The following is a 14856-nucleotide window of genomic DNA, read 5'->3' as shown; positions in this document are numbered from 1 at the left end:
GGAGAGGGGGACCTTCAGGACAGGCTCAGCTAGCACGACCCAGGCTATCTGAAATAAAGCAGTTTTCTTTCAGCTTTGTTGAGCAGCTAAGCCTTCATTGTGCTTATTTACCAAATATCTGAATTCATCTTTGCAGCTGTTATCAGTTCTGCTGCAGAGTTTTAATGTTCATTTGGAGCAGGGTTAGAGTTAGAATGGGATTATCTTGCTGTTGTTACTTTCTTTGGGAAGGACATGCATGAGAGGATCGAAATGGAGTGAGGTGGTGATTTCTGCAGATAATACCCTCTAAAATGTTTTCCCTCAAAAAATGTCCTAAGTTTTGCTAGTGTCACTCATTTTTAGCGCACTGTATAATCAGAAGATGAATTAAGATGAAGCTTCTGTGAAAAAGTACACAGCGAAGATTAGGATGTGGCCTGACATTTTGCTGCATGACTGCAAGTGAGGGGAACAAGCAATTTACTACTATAGAAACGTGCAAGACTAAGACTATTTTAGCCTGCAGAGTGAGAGACTTCACAAGGGAAAGCATCTTTTGATTAAGGTACAGAATTAGTGTTTTTGAGTCTTTGATTATCTCTTTCCTCATTTTTGGAAATATGTTCTTGCCTTATCACAGGTGTTAGGAATGGGGGGCCAGGGCAGGCACTTCCTTCCTACTGTCTTACAGCTAGGAGACAGAACCACGCAGTGTCCTTTCTCTGAATGAACAACTTCAGTTTATGTGCAGGATTAGCCATAAAGTTATTTCCTTAGACACACTTTCTGTACACATTGGCAGATACAAAATTACTTTTAATTTCAGAGGGATAACTGTCCTCTCTGCATCTTTGCAATATCTTCCTTCCTTCCTGGTACAGATTCTTAAAATAGCTGACAAGAAAATATCAGGACTCAAGCTCTGCCCTTCTATCTTGTCAATGTGATGTATTAGATTTCTTACCAATTTTTTATGCCCTGAATGAACTCTGAATATACCGTTTCTTCTTCAAGAGTTGAAGCAAGGAGAGCAAAATTGGATCTGTTTTTCCTAGAAAAATGCATGCAAGTCCCATTGGGCTTTTGCAGTCCCTGTGGGAAGATCTTGGTATTTGGCCTTTCTCATGCATTTAGTGTCCAAGTGAGATAAAATGTTGCTTTGAGCATCCTGGCACCCTCTTGTAGACCTTATGTTACTGTTACTTTCAGAATAAGTGTTTTTTTTTTCTTTCTGGATATGAAGTTTTTCTCCAGGTACTCCAAGGCTGGTACTGATCTCCTACTAAAAGGAAATCTTAGAAGAAGATTTTTTACAATTCAGATATACTGACTTCCAGTCCAAAGCTGTAGATTTTTCACTAACTATATATTGCTGCTTTTGATATTAAGGCATATACTATGTTATCCTCTGACCTTCTGAGAAGTTTGATAAAATACTTTATGCCATTGCAGTAGGGGATCTCTCCTTAGCACCTATGAAAATTTCGCTCATACTATTTTGTGGGCCATCTCTGCTGGATGCCATTTTCCAGAATTCCCTCCATCTGGAAGTACCAATTTAACAAAGAGTTGTCTAGCAAACTGCAATCTTTTTCTGATGGGCAAATCTGACACTCAATCTAGTGGCAATGTTTTAGTTGTCTTCTCTAGAAGCAGACCTATTATTGCTGCTAAAGAATGCTCTTCACCTCATATGCCCGTCTCATATTTGTTTCTTCGGTCTCTGGATGCTATATGTGCCAGCATTTGCCACATATTACTAGACTCTAGTGATTCTAGTTTGGAGGCCTGCTGCTTTTGCTTTTAAAACTGTGACAGTTAGTTGGTTCATATTGATGGACTGCGGTAGCTCAGAATAATGTCTGTCTTCTGTCTGGAACAAATGTCCTTGAACCTGACACCCTGGGTATTGGGTGCAACAAGACTAGCACAGCACCTTTAGCTCCAAAGCAAAGGCAAGAGTTATGATGAACCTTCAGGGAAGTGTGGAAGAGTTTGTTTTACCCAGATTGGTTAGCTATCCTTTTCATCTTTCTTGCCTTGCTTGGCTTTCCGTAACGAAATTTCACCCTGCCACCTGTGGAACTGTAGCTTAGGTTTATTGTAGTGCATTGGGAAAATTTTGGTCATTTGATCAATTCATGGCCAACGTAATCTACTCACATGGGCCATAAGATTTCTGAAAGAAACTCACTTGGTTGTCTTACCAGCTACTGAATGCCTCTTCTACATTATTAGTAGCTGAACTGGTGATCTGCCTTAGGAGACTAGTTTTTGCTCTTTTGGTGAAAAAAGGCTTTCTGATAGTCGTCAACTAGAAGATTAGACAGACAAATGTACAGAGAGTCTCCCATAAATGACTTTTTGTGAGAATCATTTGTCCTTAAATTTCACCCAAAATTACGTCCCATGAGAGTCTCCTGTTCTTCCACAGCAGTGCTGTGTCAATGTGCATCCTGGCTTTCTTCACAGAACTGTGCTTTACTGTAGATGAAGGGAAACTTCTGGGTGTCACTTGCTGGATATCTTATCTTTTGGTCTGAATAGGTTTCAGCATCTCAAGTGCATGCCTACATTTCTTGTGGTGTTTCCTAGCGCAATTAACAGCCCATATTGCTCCAGAAATTCTCTGCTGCATCTTAGACTTTATTAATACTTGATATGATTTGGCTAAGAAAGGTCCCCGTAGGCATTTTCAGACTTATTCCATTAGGGAGCAAAGAGTCTCTGTATCAAACAGTTGTGGAGCGTAACTTACATGGTGTCAGTTTATTAGCCATTCTCCAGTCCAGGCAGCCAGATCAGACAGTGGTTTTGCTAGGGCGCTCCTGCTATCTCTGGAGCAGTGTGTGCCCTTTCCCCGTAGCTTTCAATAGGAACGTGAAACTGTTTGTCAACAACCATGAGTGAAAGTCTAAATGTGCAATTGCTTGAGGAAAAAAGGCTATTTATCTCTTCGTAACAGTGATGCCATGGTGCAGTCACCTATATCCAAAAATCTGGTTGTGCTTTCATTATTCTGAAATGTACATTTAGTAAGATTTTTATTGGCAAAAGGGCATGGCTGACCTTCACCTTTCACTGCTCAGCTATCCAACACAAGAAAGTGTTGGACACTGGGAGGCGAACAAATCTGCTACTGTGTGAAATTTGCTGTTTTGCGTGTGTGCGCCTTTGCCCTCCAGCTTCTGCCCGGATCACACGTCTCAAGAGAGCTTTGCAGATGCAAAGCAATCTGCTGGTTAGTTCCACCACATATGCTGTATGATCTTCAACAAAGCACTACACAACTTTGCTGCTTCAGCTCTTCTGTAACAAGAGACTAGCACAATTTTCACCTGCCCCACTCCCCCTCTAGTTGTGAGATGGCTTTATACATCTGCAAGATATCACTTTATAGTTCTACAGTATCTAGTAAAATGAAAGTCCAATTTCTGCTAGGTCACCTAAGTTCTGCTGTAAATAACTAACAATGAGATTGCTAACAGTTGAATGATCTATGATCAACACAATAAGTGGCAAAAAATCCTGTTTGTTGTATGTGAGCTTTTGTCTTCAGAAAGGTAGCTGGCATTCCCGTTGATTTATGTTTATATATGGTTTATTGCTGCACATTCAGTGAAGCAAAAACTATACCCAGCAATTTTATTGCTGGTTCAAGGTGAGGTTTTTATAGTTTTTCATAAATGTACTTACGGGGGATTTCATAAAATGAATAAAAAAAATAGATCTTATTCCATTTGTAAACATGAGAATTAAATGGGCTGTGTAGTACAGAAAATACTTGAAATCCAGAATAGATGTCTAAGGATTGTATGATGCTTGTAACAGATCAAAGATTAGGCATAATTTATTTGAAACAATCTTTTAAAACATACACGACATCATAATTCATTGCTGATGGTAATACCATCTTTGCACGAGAGTGTATTTTTAAACAATTTTTCTGCCTTCTGCTGGTGTTTGCAGCATGCTTCACTTGGTTCATTTACAGAATGTGCCTAACTTCAGGCATTACTGTTTGGTGAGTGATTTTAAAATGCCTGTTGAATGGTTTTGTGCTCGTGGTTTTTTATCTCCCAGGCTTGCGAAGACAGATACATGTGTTTTGCAGCCTGCCCTGCAAGAGTCCTATAGATGTCAGGGGCGTTTGTTTGCAGGATTAGGGTGTCAATGGAGCAATTATGCAGCAGCCCTCAGGATTAGAGCCAGACTTCTTGTGTACATAGAGAAAAGACTTAAGGTAAAAACCTATGATGGTCTTGAATCGCCGTGCCTGACTGGTCAGTGAGCCTTTTCAGCACTAGAGTCAACTTTCCAGTGGGTACTTTTTTGAAGAGAACAAATACAAAATCTGTCCTAACACAGTAACTGCCATGAAAGCTTGGACGGGTAATGATTTTTATTTTTGTATTACAGTAGCTTTGTCTATATATATATTTTTTCTCTTTAAGAGAAATTTAACAAATAGTAACACAGCGTAGCCCCATATTACCTGTTCTTGTAGCAACTGACTGACCGTTCCTTCTGCATTTTCTTAGAAAGACTTTTGCTTAAGAAGATTGAAGTAGAGTGATTTAGGAGTTGTTAACCTTCTTCCTGGAAAGCTCATGAATGTGTCTGGTTTCAGGGAGGTCTAACAGTTTTAATTTCTTTCTAATCCAGAATTACAATCTGTCTAAGTGGAGCAAAAGGAAATAGCATGTGGGCTGGCAGAAAAAATGACAGAGTAGTTCAGGCTGGAAGAGATCCTGGGAGGTCTATGGCCCAACTTTGTGCCCAGAGCAGGCTGAGCCACGCAGGCTGACCCTCGGCCTCTCCGGGCCACCACAGGCTCCTGCCCCACCACCTCCCCTGGGCTCTTTCTGACCTGGAACGGCTGGCGGCGGTGCCCTGTGGGGCCTGGGAGCACTAAGCAAACAGGACAACCCTGCCTTGCTTGGGCCAGCCCTGCTCATGAGGTTCCTGTTGATCCACTCCTCCGGCCTATCCATGCCCTGCACCCCTGACCTTCAGCATTTGCCTACAGCCCCCTAGTCTGGCGTCACCTGTGAAGCTGCTGCAGGTGCACTCCATCTCCTCCTTCAGGTCACTGATGAAGATACTGAATAGGGCAGATCCCAGCAAAGAGTCATGAGGAGCTGCAGTTGTGACTGGCTCCCAGGCAGAGTACAAACCTTTAACCACCAGCCTTTGAACCTGACCATCCAAACAATTTTTTACCCATGTAGCTGTCTATCTACCCAGGCTGTAATGTCTCAGCCTTGGATACAAGAGTATTGTGGGAGAGTGAGTTGAAAGCTGTGCTAAAGTCAAAGTAAATGACATCCACTACTCTCCCTTTTACGCTTAGTAAACTGTTAGACTCTTTCCAGCCATGTCCTTTGTGTGCCTTGGAGAAGTTTCCAACAGGACTCAATACATGATTTCCCCAAGGACTGAAATGAGGTTGACTGACCTGTAGTTCATCCAATCACCCTTTTTGCTGTTCCTGAAAACAGGTGCAACATTTACCTTTCTCTAGTTGTCAGGATATGTTCTCCCAACCTCCATGGCCTTTCTGAGACGACAGGGAGCAGCTTTGCTAAGATGTCAGCCAGCTCCCTCAGCTTGTCAGGTCCCAAGTGCTCACAGGGTCGAGATTTCTCAGGAGGCCTCAGACTCTATCCTCATCCACACCCAGCAGGTCCTCTCCTCCTTGGGCACTGTCCTTAGGCATGTAGGCCTTGGAGAACTTGTCAGTACAGGCCAAGGGGAAGAAGGCACTGTGCATCCTGGAGACCATTATCAGACCATAAATCTTCACCATTTGTAGTCTGGGTTGAGCCTGCTAGTCAGTTTAGTATAGGAGAAACATCCACCAGCCAGTCTGGGAGACTTTTTCTCTTGAACAGGGATGCCATCTAGTCAGTTACATGGGTTTTCCTATTCTTCTTCTTCCAGAGCAGCATAAAGGGCCTGGAAGAGAGCCCAAAGCACATCCTGTATTTGGAGGTAAAGAAACAGAGAAATTCTTTGCAGAGTTTATTTTTTTTCTCAAGGCAGATGCCAGAAAAGCTGGACCAGGCATGCTCTTTTTCTTAAGAAAACAGGCAAAGAGCAAAATGATATGTAAACTTGTATTAATCAATCAAAGGTGAAGTCTGCTTTTCAATTAGCACTGTATAACACAAAGGGAAGGCAACTGGTGGACTTCATGGAACTTCCCTACAACAGCTGTATGTTCAAATTCACTAAGTTCAGGACGAGATCCACTGGGCTGAGAAAGGGTAAATGCAACTACTACCATCTGTAGAAATGACTCAGAAACCAATAGGGAATTTCGGTGTGAGTGAGACTCTTTTTACTTCTGTACAGATTATAACTGTTGAGAGATTTGGGGGGAGAGGGAGCCTTAGGAACACAGATAGCATGGCAGGAGGTACTGCAAAACTCCTGGGCAGTATTTTTCTTATGATAGCAAATTCTCTGGGCAGAAAGAATCTTCTCTTCAGTGACCACAGAAGTAACAGAGATAAAAGGTGAAATATAAAACTGGAATCAAGCTAGAGAAAGACCTGAAACAGAAATGTATGATGATGATAACATAAGTGGAAAACTTGCAAACTAGAGGAAGTATCTATTTGGCTCCAGGATATCTGGTGAATGCATTCCCATACCCAATACATCATTCAGTGGTCAGCTACTTTGACCATCTTCCATAATGCAGAATTTCCCATCCTCTGCTGCAAGACAGAAAATTGTTATGGCACTCTGCCACCAAAATTGCTAACTCTACCTTCATTTAAAATGTCCAGTTTGGGCTTTTAGCTTCTTTAGTACCTAACTTGTATACTCTGACTTGGACTCCGCTTCTCCTTCACTATCTCCGTGGCATGGCTTTCTCTTTATAGTTACTGTAACTTGAGTTCCTAATTTAACTCTGTTCTGTGCTTAATCAAGATGCATGAAGTATGAATATGCTCTCCACCCCCCATTTAGTCTAGTGTGATGTTTGTTCATCTTATTAAAATATGTTTTTGGGAATACTGTAAGATCTGAGAAGATATGTCCAAATTTGACCTTTAAGCTTAAACTGAAGCCAGAGCAAATATAACCTATTTAAAGAATATTTGGTAGCAACCATATCTCAATACTAAGCTGTATAAAATATCTTGTCTTAGAGCACAAAGAACTCAGCTGAATCTGTGCTAAATGATCGAATCCTAAATGTACTAGTCAGGAGGCAAAGAAAGACAAATGAGACCATTAGAAAATTAGTGGAATATTTAACTTCATGTGCACAATTGCAATATGAGATAGATCAGAGAGAGTAGAATAGTTGAGTGAGATATCCACTTGCAGTGTTGATTCAGTGTAAAGTGTACAAGAAAATGCCTTCAACTAAAGCACTTTTCCTCTTTAGCAGTTACAACACCAAAGTTGAAAACTGATTAGCAACGCTCACTTGAACTGACTGAGTTTGTCTCCTGGAGGGAAGGAGGGTGTGTGGTGCAGCTGTAGGGGAAGAGACCAGGGAACCATCTTCCTCACCATCCCTCCTACTGCAGGCAAACAGGCTGAGATGAAAGCTTGCGCCAGTCTGGAAAGAGGAAGGAGGAAATGAGTTTAGGTGCTGCTAATGTTTTTCAAGGGGATTACTAGAAGAAAATCCAGAAATCCTTGAAGGTGGAGATCGGGATGTACAGAGAGGTGGAATTCAGGGTTTTGGCAGACATGTGCTTTTAGTGGGGGGGTGGGAGGGAGAATGGGGCGATAATGTTAGTGTTAGCATTTACTTTTATTGGAAGGCAAAATCAAAGGGCTGGCATGGATGAAGGACTGTTATTTTACAAGTGAGAAGGACTGAAAGGAAGATCTGAATTAAGATATTAGGGCTTTGTGGGCCTAATCTTGAGACAGTATTTTTAAACTGAAGAGTATTGGGCTTAGTTTTGTGGATACTTTCAAAATCATCATATAGGGTATTTGCAAGTGAAACTACTGCAATATTTTCTAGTGTTGGTAAAGAGCTGAAGTGCAGGGGCAGTCTGCGTTTTAGGAAATTGAGTCAAATGTAGCAAACTGACTTTCTTCACCTGGTAGATGATGTTTTTCTCAGAAATTTATTTCAAATAGCCAGTTTAAGCACTTTATTAATTAGATCAAGATATCTTGTTTTGATTCCAGAAGAGGAGATCTAGGAGGCAAAGATGTTGAGAAAGCACGGTGAAAAAGTTCAAAGGTGAGCTTTTGACATATTTCGGAAGGCTTAACATCTTCTCCTGTTCCTAAATTTTGGTATGCTCTTACCTCTGATTGACTGTTCCCCTCTGTTTTGTGACAGAACAACAGTGCCTCTGTTAAGCTCTCAGTGGAGAGCTGTTGTTCAGTTGTGTCCTACTTCATGATTGCTTAATCTATTGGTCATCTTCTAGCTTATCTGTGCTTTTTTCCCCTTTTTGTTATCAAAACAATGAAAAAAAAAAACACTTGGGCTCTCCTGCCTTTTTTTTTTAAACCCTAAATGCTAAAACATTGGATAAGTTGTTTCTTCTTAGCCTAGTCTGGCATATTCTGTACTGAGTATTTGCTTGAAAAGTAGTAAAGTCAGAACTTTCTCTGTGCTGTCCGAAATGGAAGAAAAGCATGAGAGTTTTACACCTCACCGCTCTGCCATCTCTAGAAATGCACAGGAATAATGATCACTTGAAGATTTTTCCTGAAATAGCCTAGTAAATTCTCCACAGCATATGAGCAACGTTAACATCATTTTTCAAAAGGACTCCGAAGTCGCTGAGCCTATTACCCGGTTTTGTCCTTTATAAGTAGATGTATTTTATGAACTATCCATTGTAACAGATATTCTCCTATCTCGTCCATACCTTGTTCCTATAGTATAGGGCCTATAGAATAACACCCATGTGCCTCCTATTGCATACAGGTTTTCTGAGTTTAAAAGAATATCAGGCCATGAGCTCAAACAAAAGAGGCTCAACAGTAGGTCTCTATATGCATTAGGTATGAAATCTTCACTGTAGTCCTGAGAGAGACCTTTGGTAAACTGTGAAACTGAGAAGTAAAGAAATCAAGTGGAAGATGTCTTTGCTTATTCTTGACCTATCCCAGTGAGAGTGGATACAGAGCTCATTTGATCTGCTATGCTTTCTATGCCCCCTGCATGCAGGATTTCCAGCATTATTCTGAAACTGGGCTGACCCTGAAAATATTTTTCCTGCAGTTTCTGCCCAGAGGGTTTAAGTTAACTTTCCTTCTGACATAAAATCCAAATGCTATCCACTGTTCGTATACACTTGAGGTTTTGGAGGTGTTTTTTCTTACTACTGCTGAAAGCATTAATTATTGATTACGTAGAAATAAATCTTGTAATGAAAATTTCAATTAAAGGTTAATGGGCTGACCTCTTTATAGTGTCTGAAGCTTTTCAAGACAATTTGTTTCATCCCAAGATATAAGTAACTAGACACATGAGTTTTTGTGAATCTGCAGAGAGCTGCAGTAGCTAAAGTAGGTTTTGCAGGCAATATGTTTGCTGTACACCCTACAGCTTTAAATGAAATAGTTAGTAAATTACTTATTGTCACTCACTGTAAATCATTTTTATAATACCTTAGAGATCAAAGTACTGCATACACTGTCAGTATGCATGGCGTTTCACAGATGTTTGAACCTTATAGGGAAGTATGCCGTCTAAATTAGATATAATTCAATTAGTAACAACAAAAAAATTGAGAAACTCGGGAGCAATGGCATTGAATTTGTTGTAGGCAATACAGGAGCTCTCTGGGGAAAGTTAGAACTGCTAAGCTATTCAATCTATGTGCTGTGTTTTGAAAACAAATAGATCAAATAATTGAAAAAGAATCAAGTTCTCTTCTCTTTCAATGAGTCTCTATCAGCTCATTGTTCTCTGGCTAGACAGCACAGGTCTGATCTCAGACAGTGCCATACCACCATAAACCTTGGCCTGGAAGAGTGACGTGAAAATGCGCTCATTAAAAGGGTCTGCAAGGCAAACGTTTTAACATCTGAGATTGAAACTGGAGGGTAGTTAATGACCTTATGAAGAAATTCAGTTCATCAGTCCTGAAATCTTCTCTTGTCATCCATCCAAGGATAGATGGATTACCTCACATATGCGATCAGAATATTTTCCTTTCTTTTGTACATGGGCCATAGCATGTTCTCATCTCCATTTTCAAATTCTTGTAAAAGTAGATTTGGCTGGGCTTTGAAGTGTGCAGGGTCCATGATCAGTGATCCTATCATCTAGTTACTATGAACTTTTATTTGAAGTAAGCAATAAGTAAGCCCATGTTTTAACAAAAAAAATCCCATCAAATAGCTGTGGTGGGAAATTCCCTCCCCCCCCCACCCCCGCTCACATTTTCCTCGTGGTCCTAAAGGGGACCAAAGTTGCAAACCATTTTCTCTTTGCAGTCAGCTTAGGTGGTTGGGATGTTTTTGTTTCTCAGAATTTTGATGTCTTTGGACCAAAGCTTTATCCTTGCTAAATACCTGTCTCCGAGTGACTGGTCCAGCTAAGCTGTTAGTATGATCCCTGCTCACTTTTAAGTTCAGTGATGAGACATACAGAGCCTGGCAGATTTATGTATAGCGCTAAGTGCAAAGGACTGCTGGTACATAACCCTGCTTCCAGAAAGTATTGCTCTCTGACTACCATTGGACTGTTTTCCGGTACTAGTTTTACTAATGCTGAAGTGGAAATATTCCTTTATCTCACAGGAGACTTTCTGAAGCTTCTGTTATTACTTTGCAGTCAATCAGTTCTTTTTTCAGTGCTTCTCAGTTAAAATGAGCAAATTCAGAGGTACTAGAAAATTATGCTCAGATGAACTACATAACTGCTCAAAAGCACAATAAGCTCTGCAGTGGCTGATGAGCCATTTCATCCCATCACGCCCAACCACCTACTGCTGCTGCAGAAATCTCCTAAGCACTGGCTGTTGCCTGGTGCAACAATTGCATAAGTGGCCGATGCCGAAAGCTTGAACTCCTATTTAGAAACATAGGAATATATGAGGCGAGTTGTGCTATAAAATGTTGACTACCTTAAAGGCGGTAGATATGCTTCCAACCACAAACGAAAATTCCTACTGAAATTCCCAAAAGTGTTGCAATAGAGGACTAAAGAAACAGACTGATAAAGTAGCAAACTTACCTCTACTTGAAAACCAGCTTACACGTTTAAGGCTAAGCCTTTGTTTTTGGCACTAATGAAGTATGAACATAAAGGATCAGCTAATTATTCGAGGGACTGGTTTGGTCGTTTCTCTTTTCTGCTCACTTCTGGTATGTTTTTTGAATGTTTTTTGACTGAAAGCGTGAAGTAGTAAGTATTTTTCTCAGTCTCTATTTCTGGATGTGAAGGTTTTTTGGTGGACACATGTCATGACAATATGTGTGCATCCCATTCCGTTTCTGTGGAAATCAATAGCGGTATGGTAGGTGAGGACAAACCTTAAAGAAAACGAAGCTTTACACATGACTTTAAAGCTACTAAATGTTGTTTGGTTGGTTTTTGTTTTTTTGGGTGTTTTTTTCTCTATGTGCACTATCCATAAGCACACAGTACCTCTGGTGCTAATTAATCTAATTGGTTCACTTCTTTGGGCAATGTTTTCAAGTGCCACTAAGCTCTCTCAGGCCTTGGCAGGCAATTAAAGAAGGAGCTGGCTTCAATAGTTCTATTTTCTTCTTCCTTAAAAAAAACAACTAAACAATTAAATCATATTTAAGTATCTTTGTAACAGCTTGTGAGTAAATGTGTATACAGTTTATATAGACGCATGTGCAAACATGTATCTGTTACTGATTTTGAATCTTAAGCAGTTTCAAGACTTTTGTCTTTCATTAAAATTTCTTCGAAACATTATTCTTGTACTAGTTTTTAAAAATACATGAACAAGTTCTTTCTTCTAGCATGCTTTTTAAAATTCATGGTTACTTTTTCTTCCCTTTTCCTTTAATTCTTGTCCTTACTGTTATGTTTTATTCCTGATTTGAAGGCCAAGAGGGAAGTTCTCAGGGAGGAGAGTAACAGTGAGATGAAACAGGATGTATGGTTTTTCAGTCAGCTTGACTTTTGCCATACTCCTTCAGCAACACTGGGCTGTGGACATAGGACAAACACTGATATTTTTATTTTTTTGGCTTGCTGCTTTTTTAACCCAGTGCTTAAGAAAAGTACTCGCCTAGAGAGAGACTGGGGGTATTGTGTTGTGATGTCCCAGATATTGAGTTTATGCAACAGAAACGCCACCCTCCTCTCCTGCTGCTGCTAATGGCACTTGCGCACAGACATGAAGGTTGCTCAGACTTTGAAGAAACTTTGTCCGTGGAGAGCTGTGGACCTCCAGCCTGCTTGCCCCTGTGTGAGAGACCTCCCAGCCATTACCACTAGCAGCAGCTGTCCCAAGAGCCATTTGGAGAACTGGTGTTTCCTCCCAGTCCGCTGCCCTGGTGTCTGCATGTGCGCAACCCAAAACAGCAATCGGCTTGTTTTGCTGTGTCTGGCATAGTAACCTTGTCTTTCATTTGAGGTGCGCTCTCACTCTTACGTCTCTGCCCCTGCATTACAGACTGTGTTTTATCCATGCCAATTCATACATCTAGTGCAAAATTAAAGCTTGGATAAAGGAAACAAAAAAGGATGTAGACATCAGGTTTTAAGTGAGATGAGATGCAGCTGTTTGTTGCATTGGGTAGGGGAAGAGTTCTCTCCCCTGTGCTGCCACTGACTTTGGCAAAGATGCAGAAATTACTAGCAGCTAATAGCCCCACTCTTTCAAAGAGCAATAAAATATAATTGCAGTTAGAAACTAGGTGGGTGGTCGGCAGGCTGAGATCTGATTTTAAAAACAAATGATGCATACATGTGCAAGGACATAAAAGAAAGCTACCTCAGCTGACAAGTTTTTTTATTGTCCTCCAGCTTTGTTTTACTGGGCAGTCTCGTTATGGATACTATATCAACCCTTTGATATGTGGAGAATCAGGATGGTCGAAGTTAATGGCACAAAACACATTAATCTGCTTATAGGCAGCTTGAATAGTGTTAGTAATTCTATGCCAGCAAGTGTCGTAGGATACAGAGTTACTCCCTTCAGTGCAAGTGAGAGTTTACGGTCTTAGGTTTCCTAAAAAGGAGTTAGATAAATAGAGGCTTGCCATTTGTTTATATTGCGTCAAACCAATGGAACAATGCGATTGCATTCAATTAAACCTTTTTTTTCCCAGTCATTGCAATCTTTAGACATCTTTGGTTTGTTTTTTAAATTCCATCTAGATGCCTTTATGCTAATTAGTTCAGCCCTGCAATGAGATTTTGGTGTATATGTGGCAAAATGAGCAAAGAAACTGGTTGAATGCTGCCAGTTGCTGCTTTCTCCGGAGCAATTTCAAAAGCAAGATAGTGCCCCATTTTTTTTGTGTATATGTACGTGTGAACATCTATTCTATTTTGCTTGATTACACGCTAACTTTCACCACAGCTCTATTATAGTGTGAGATGAAGTTGTCTCCCGTTTCTGGCCTAGAAGGGACTAAAGAGATTTGAGCAACAGCTTTAATATATGAGATCATGGATAATATAGAATTATTTTACTACTGTTCATTTTAATTGTTAATGACATTGAAATCCCTGTCAGGTTGAGGTGTTTGTAGTTTAATATCTTGTTTCCCACAGGAGCCACTGAAAGATTCCCCAGAGGACAGTACAAGAAACTGCTCAGCAGACAAATACAGTTTAACTGCTTCTGGGGGGAAGTCTGTTGACTTATGAACCCCAGTACTTCAGTACATAATCTGTCTTTCTTTTTTCTCTAGCCAAGGTTGTCGTTCTCCTGAACTATTAACATTAACACTGGAACGGCTGGATGAAGGAGAGGGAATAACCCTAAAGGGAGGAAAGAAGAGAGAGTGAGCCTGCCTTTATTTTCATATCACAGCTAGTGAACATGATGCAGGGAGTAAAATGAACAGGAAAGCATCCCACCTCCTTGATCTCTGCTTTCATTTATTGAACAATTTCCATAAAGAGCAGTGAAATTCACGAAAGCATTAATGAAAAGCTGCTGTCACAAACCACTGCTGTGGCAGGCGTTCCTGGGTTCCCATCTGCTTGAGGAGGGGCTCAAGGCTGGATGATCAGCTTGCACAAGCCATGCCCTCACTCCTGTAAACGCAAGTTTCAAATTCTTGACAACGTTCCCCGTCATACACGCATGCACAGGATTGTTAGTTGTGTGCTCAGCATATTGCTTCACATGTATCCTTTGTTATGTTTTTAAAGGAATCTCTTTTGCTATGGATCATGATGTAATTAACTGGGGAACGGTTGTCTGTATAGCGAGTTAGGTTGCTCAGGGACCCCTCCTCATTGCCCCCATCCTTCGGCAGCAGCCTGCTCTCCCAACATGGATCCTGGGAGCTCGCTCCTTTCAGAGGTGAATCTCTCTCTTGCAGCAGGCATTACTTGTCACAGGAAGTGGGGCAGAGCATTTGCACACATGGCATGGTCCTTTCAGCCTTAATGCCTTAGGCTTAGTAAAAACGTGCAGTGTAAGCTTGCTGCAAGTCTGAGTGTCTGTGCTGTGCTCTGCGTGCGGTCAGGATAAGATGCATGCACTTGATTCGTTTTACTATTTCATCAAATAATACATTTCATGTCAAATAACTTGTATACTGCAGGTATACTGCAACATACTGGTAAAGCCTGAACAAGTTTTACGTAATACTTATTTATGCAGTTTATTTTCCAAGAGCTTTTACAGGGAATGGGTATGAAAAAAACAAGCAAACTGCTTCATGACACTTAACTGAAGGTTAAAGTACCCTATGCCTGCCAAACTG

Source organism: Struthio camelus, chromosome Z (assembly GCF_040807025.1).
Source record: "Struthio camelus isolate bStrCam1 chromosome Z, bStrCam1.hap1, whole genome shotgun sequence".
In the NCBI taxonomy this organism is placed as follows: Eukaryota; Metazoa; Chordata; class Aves; order Struthioniformes; family Struthionidae; genus Struthio; species Struthio camelus.
The sequence above is the reverse complement of the archived record's forward strand: the minus strand, read 5'-3'. Positions refer to the sequence as shown.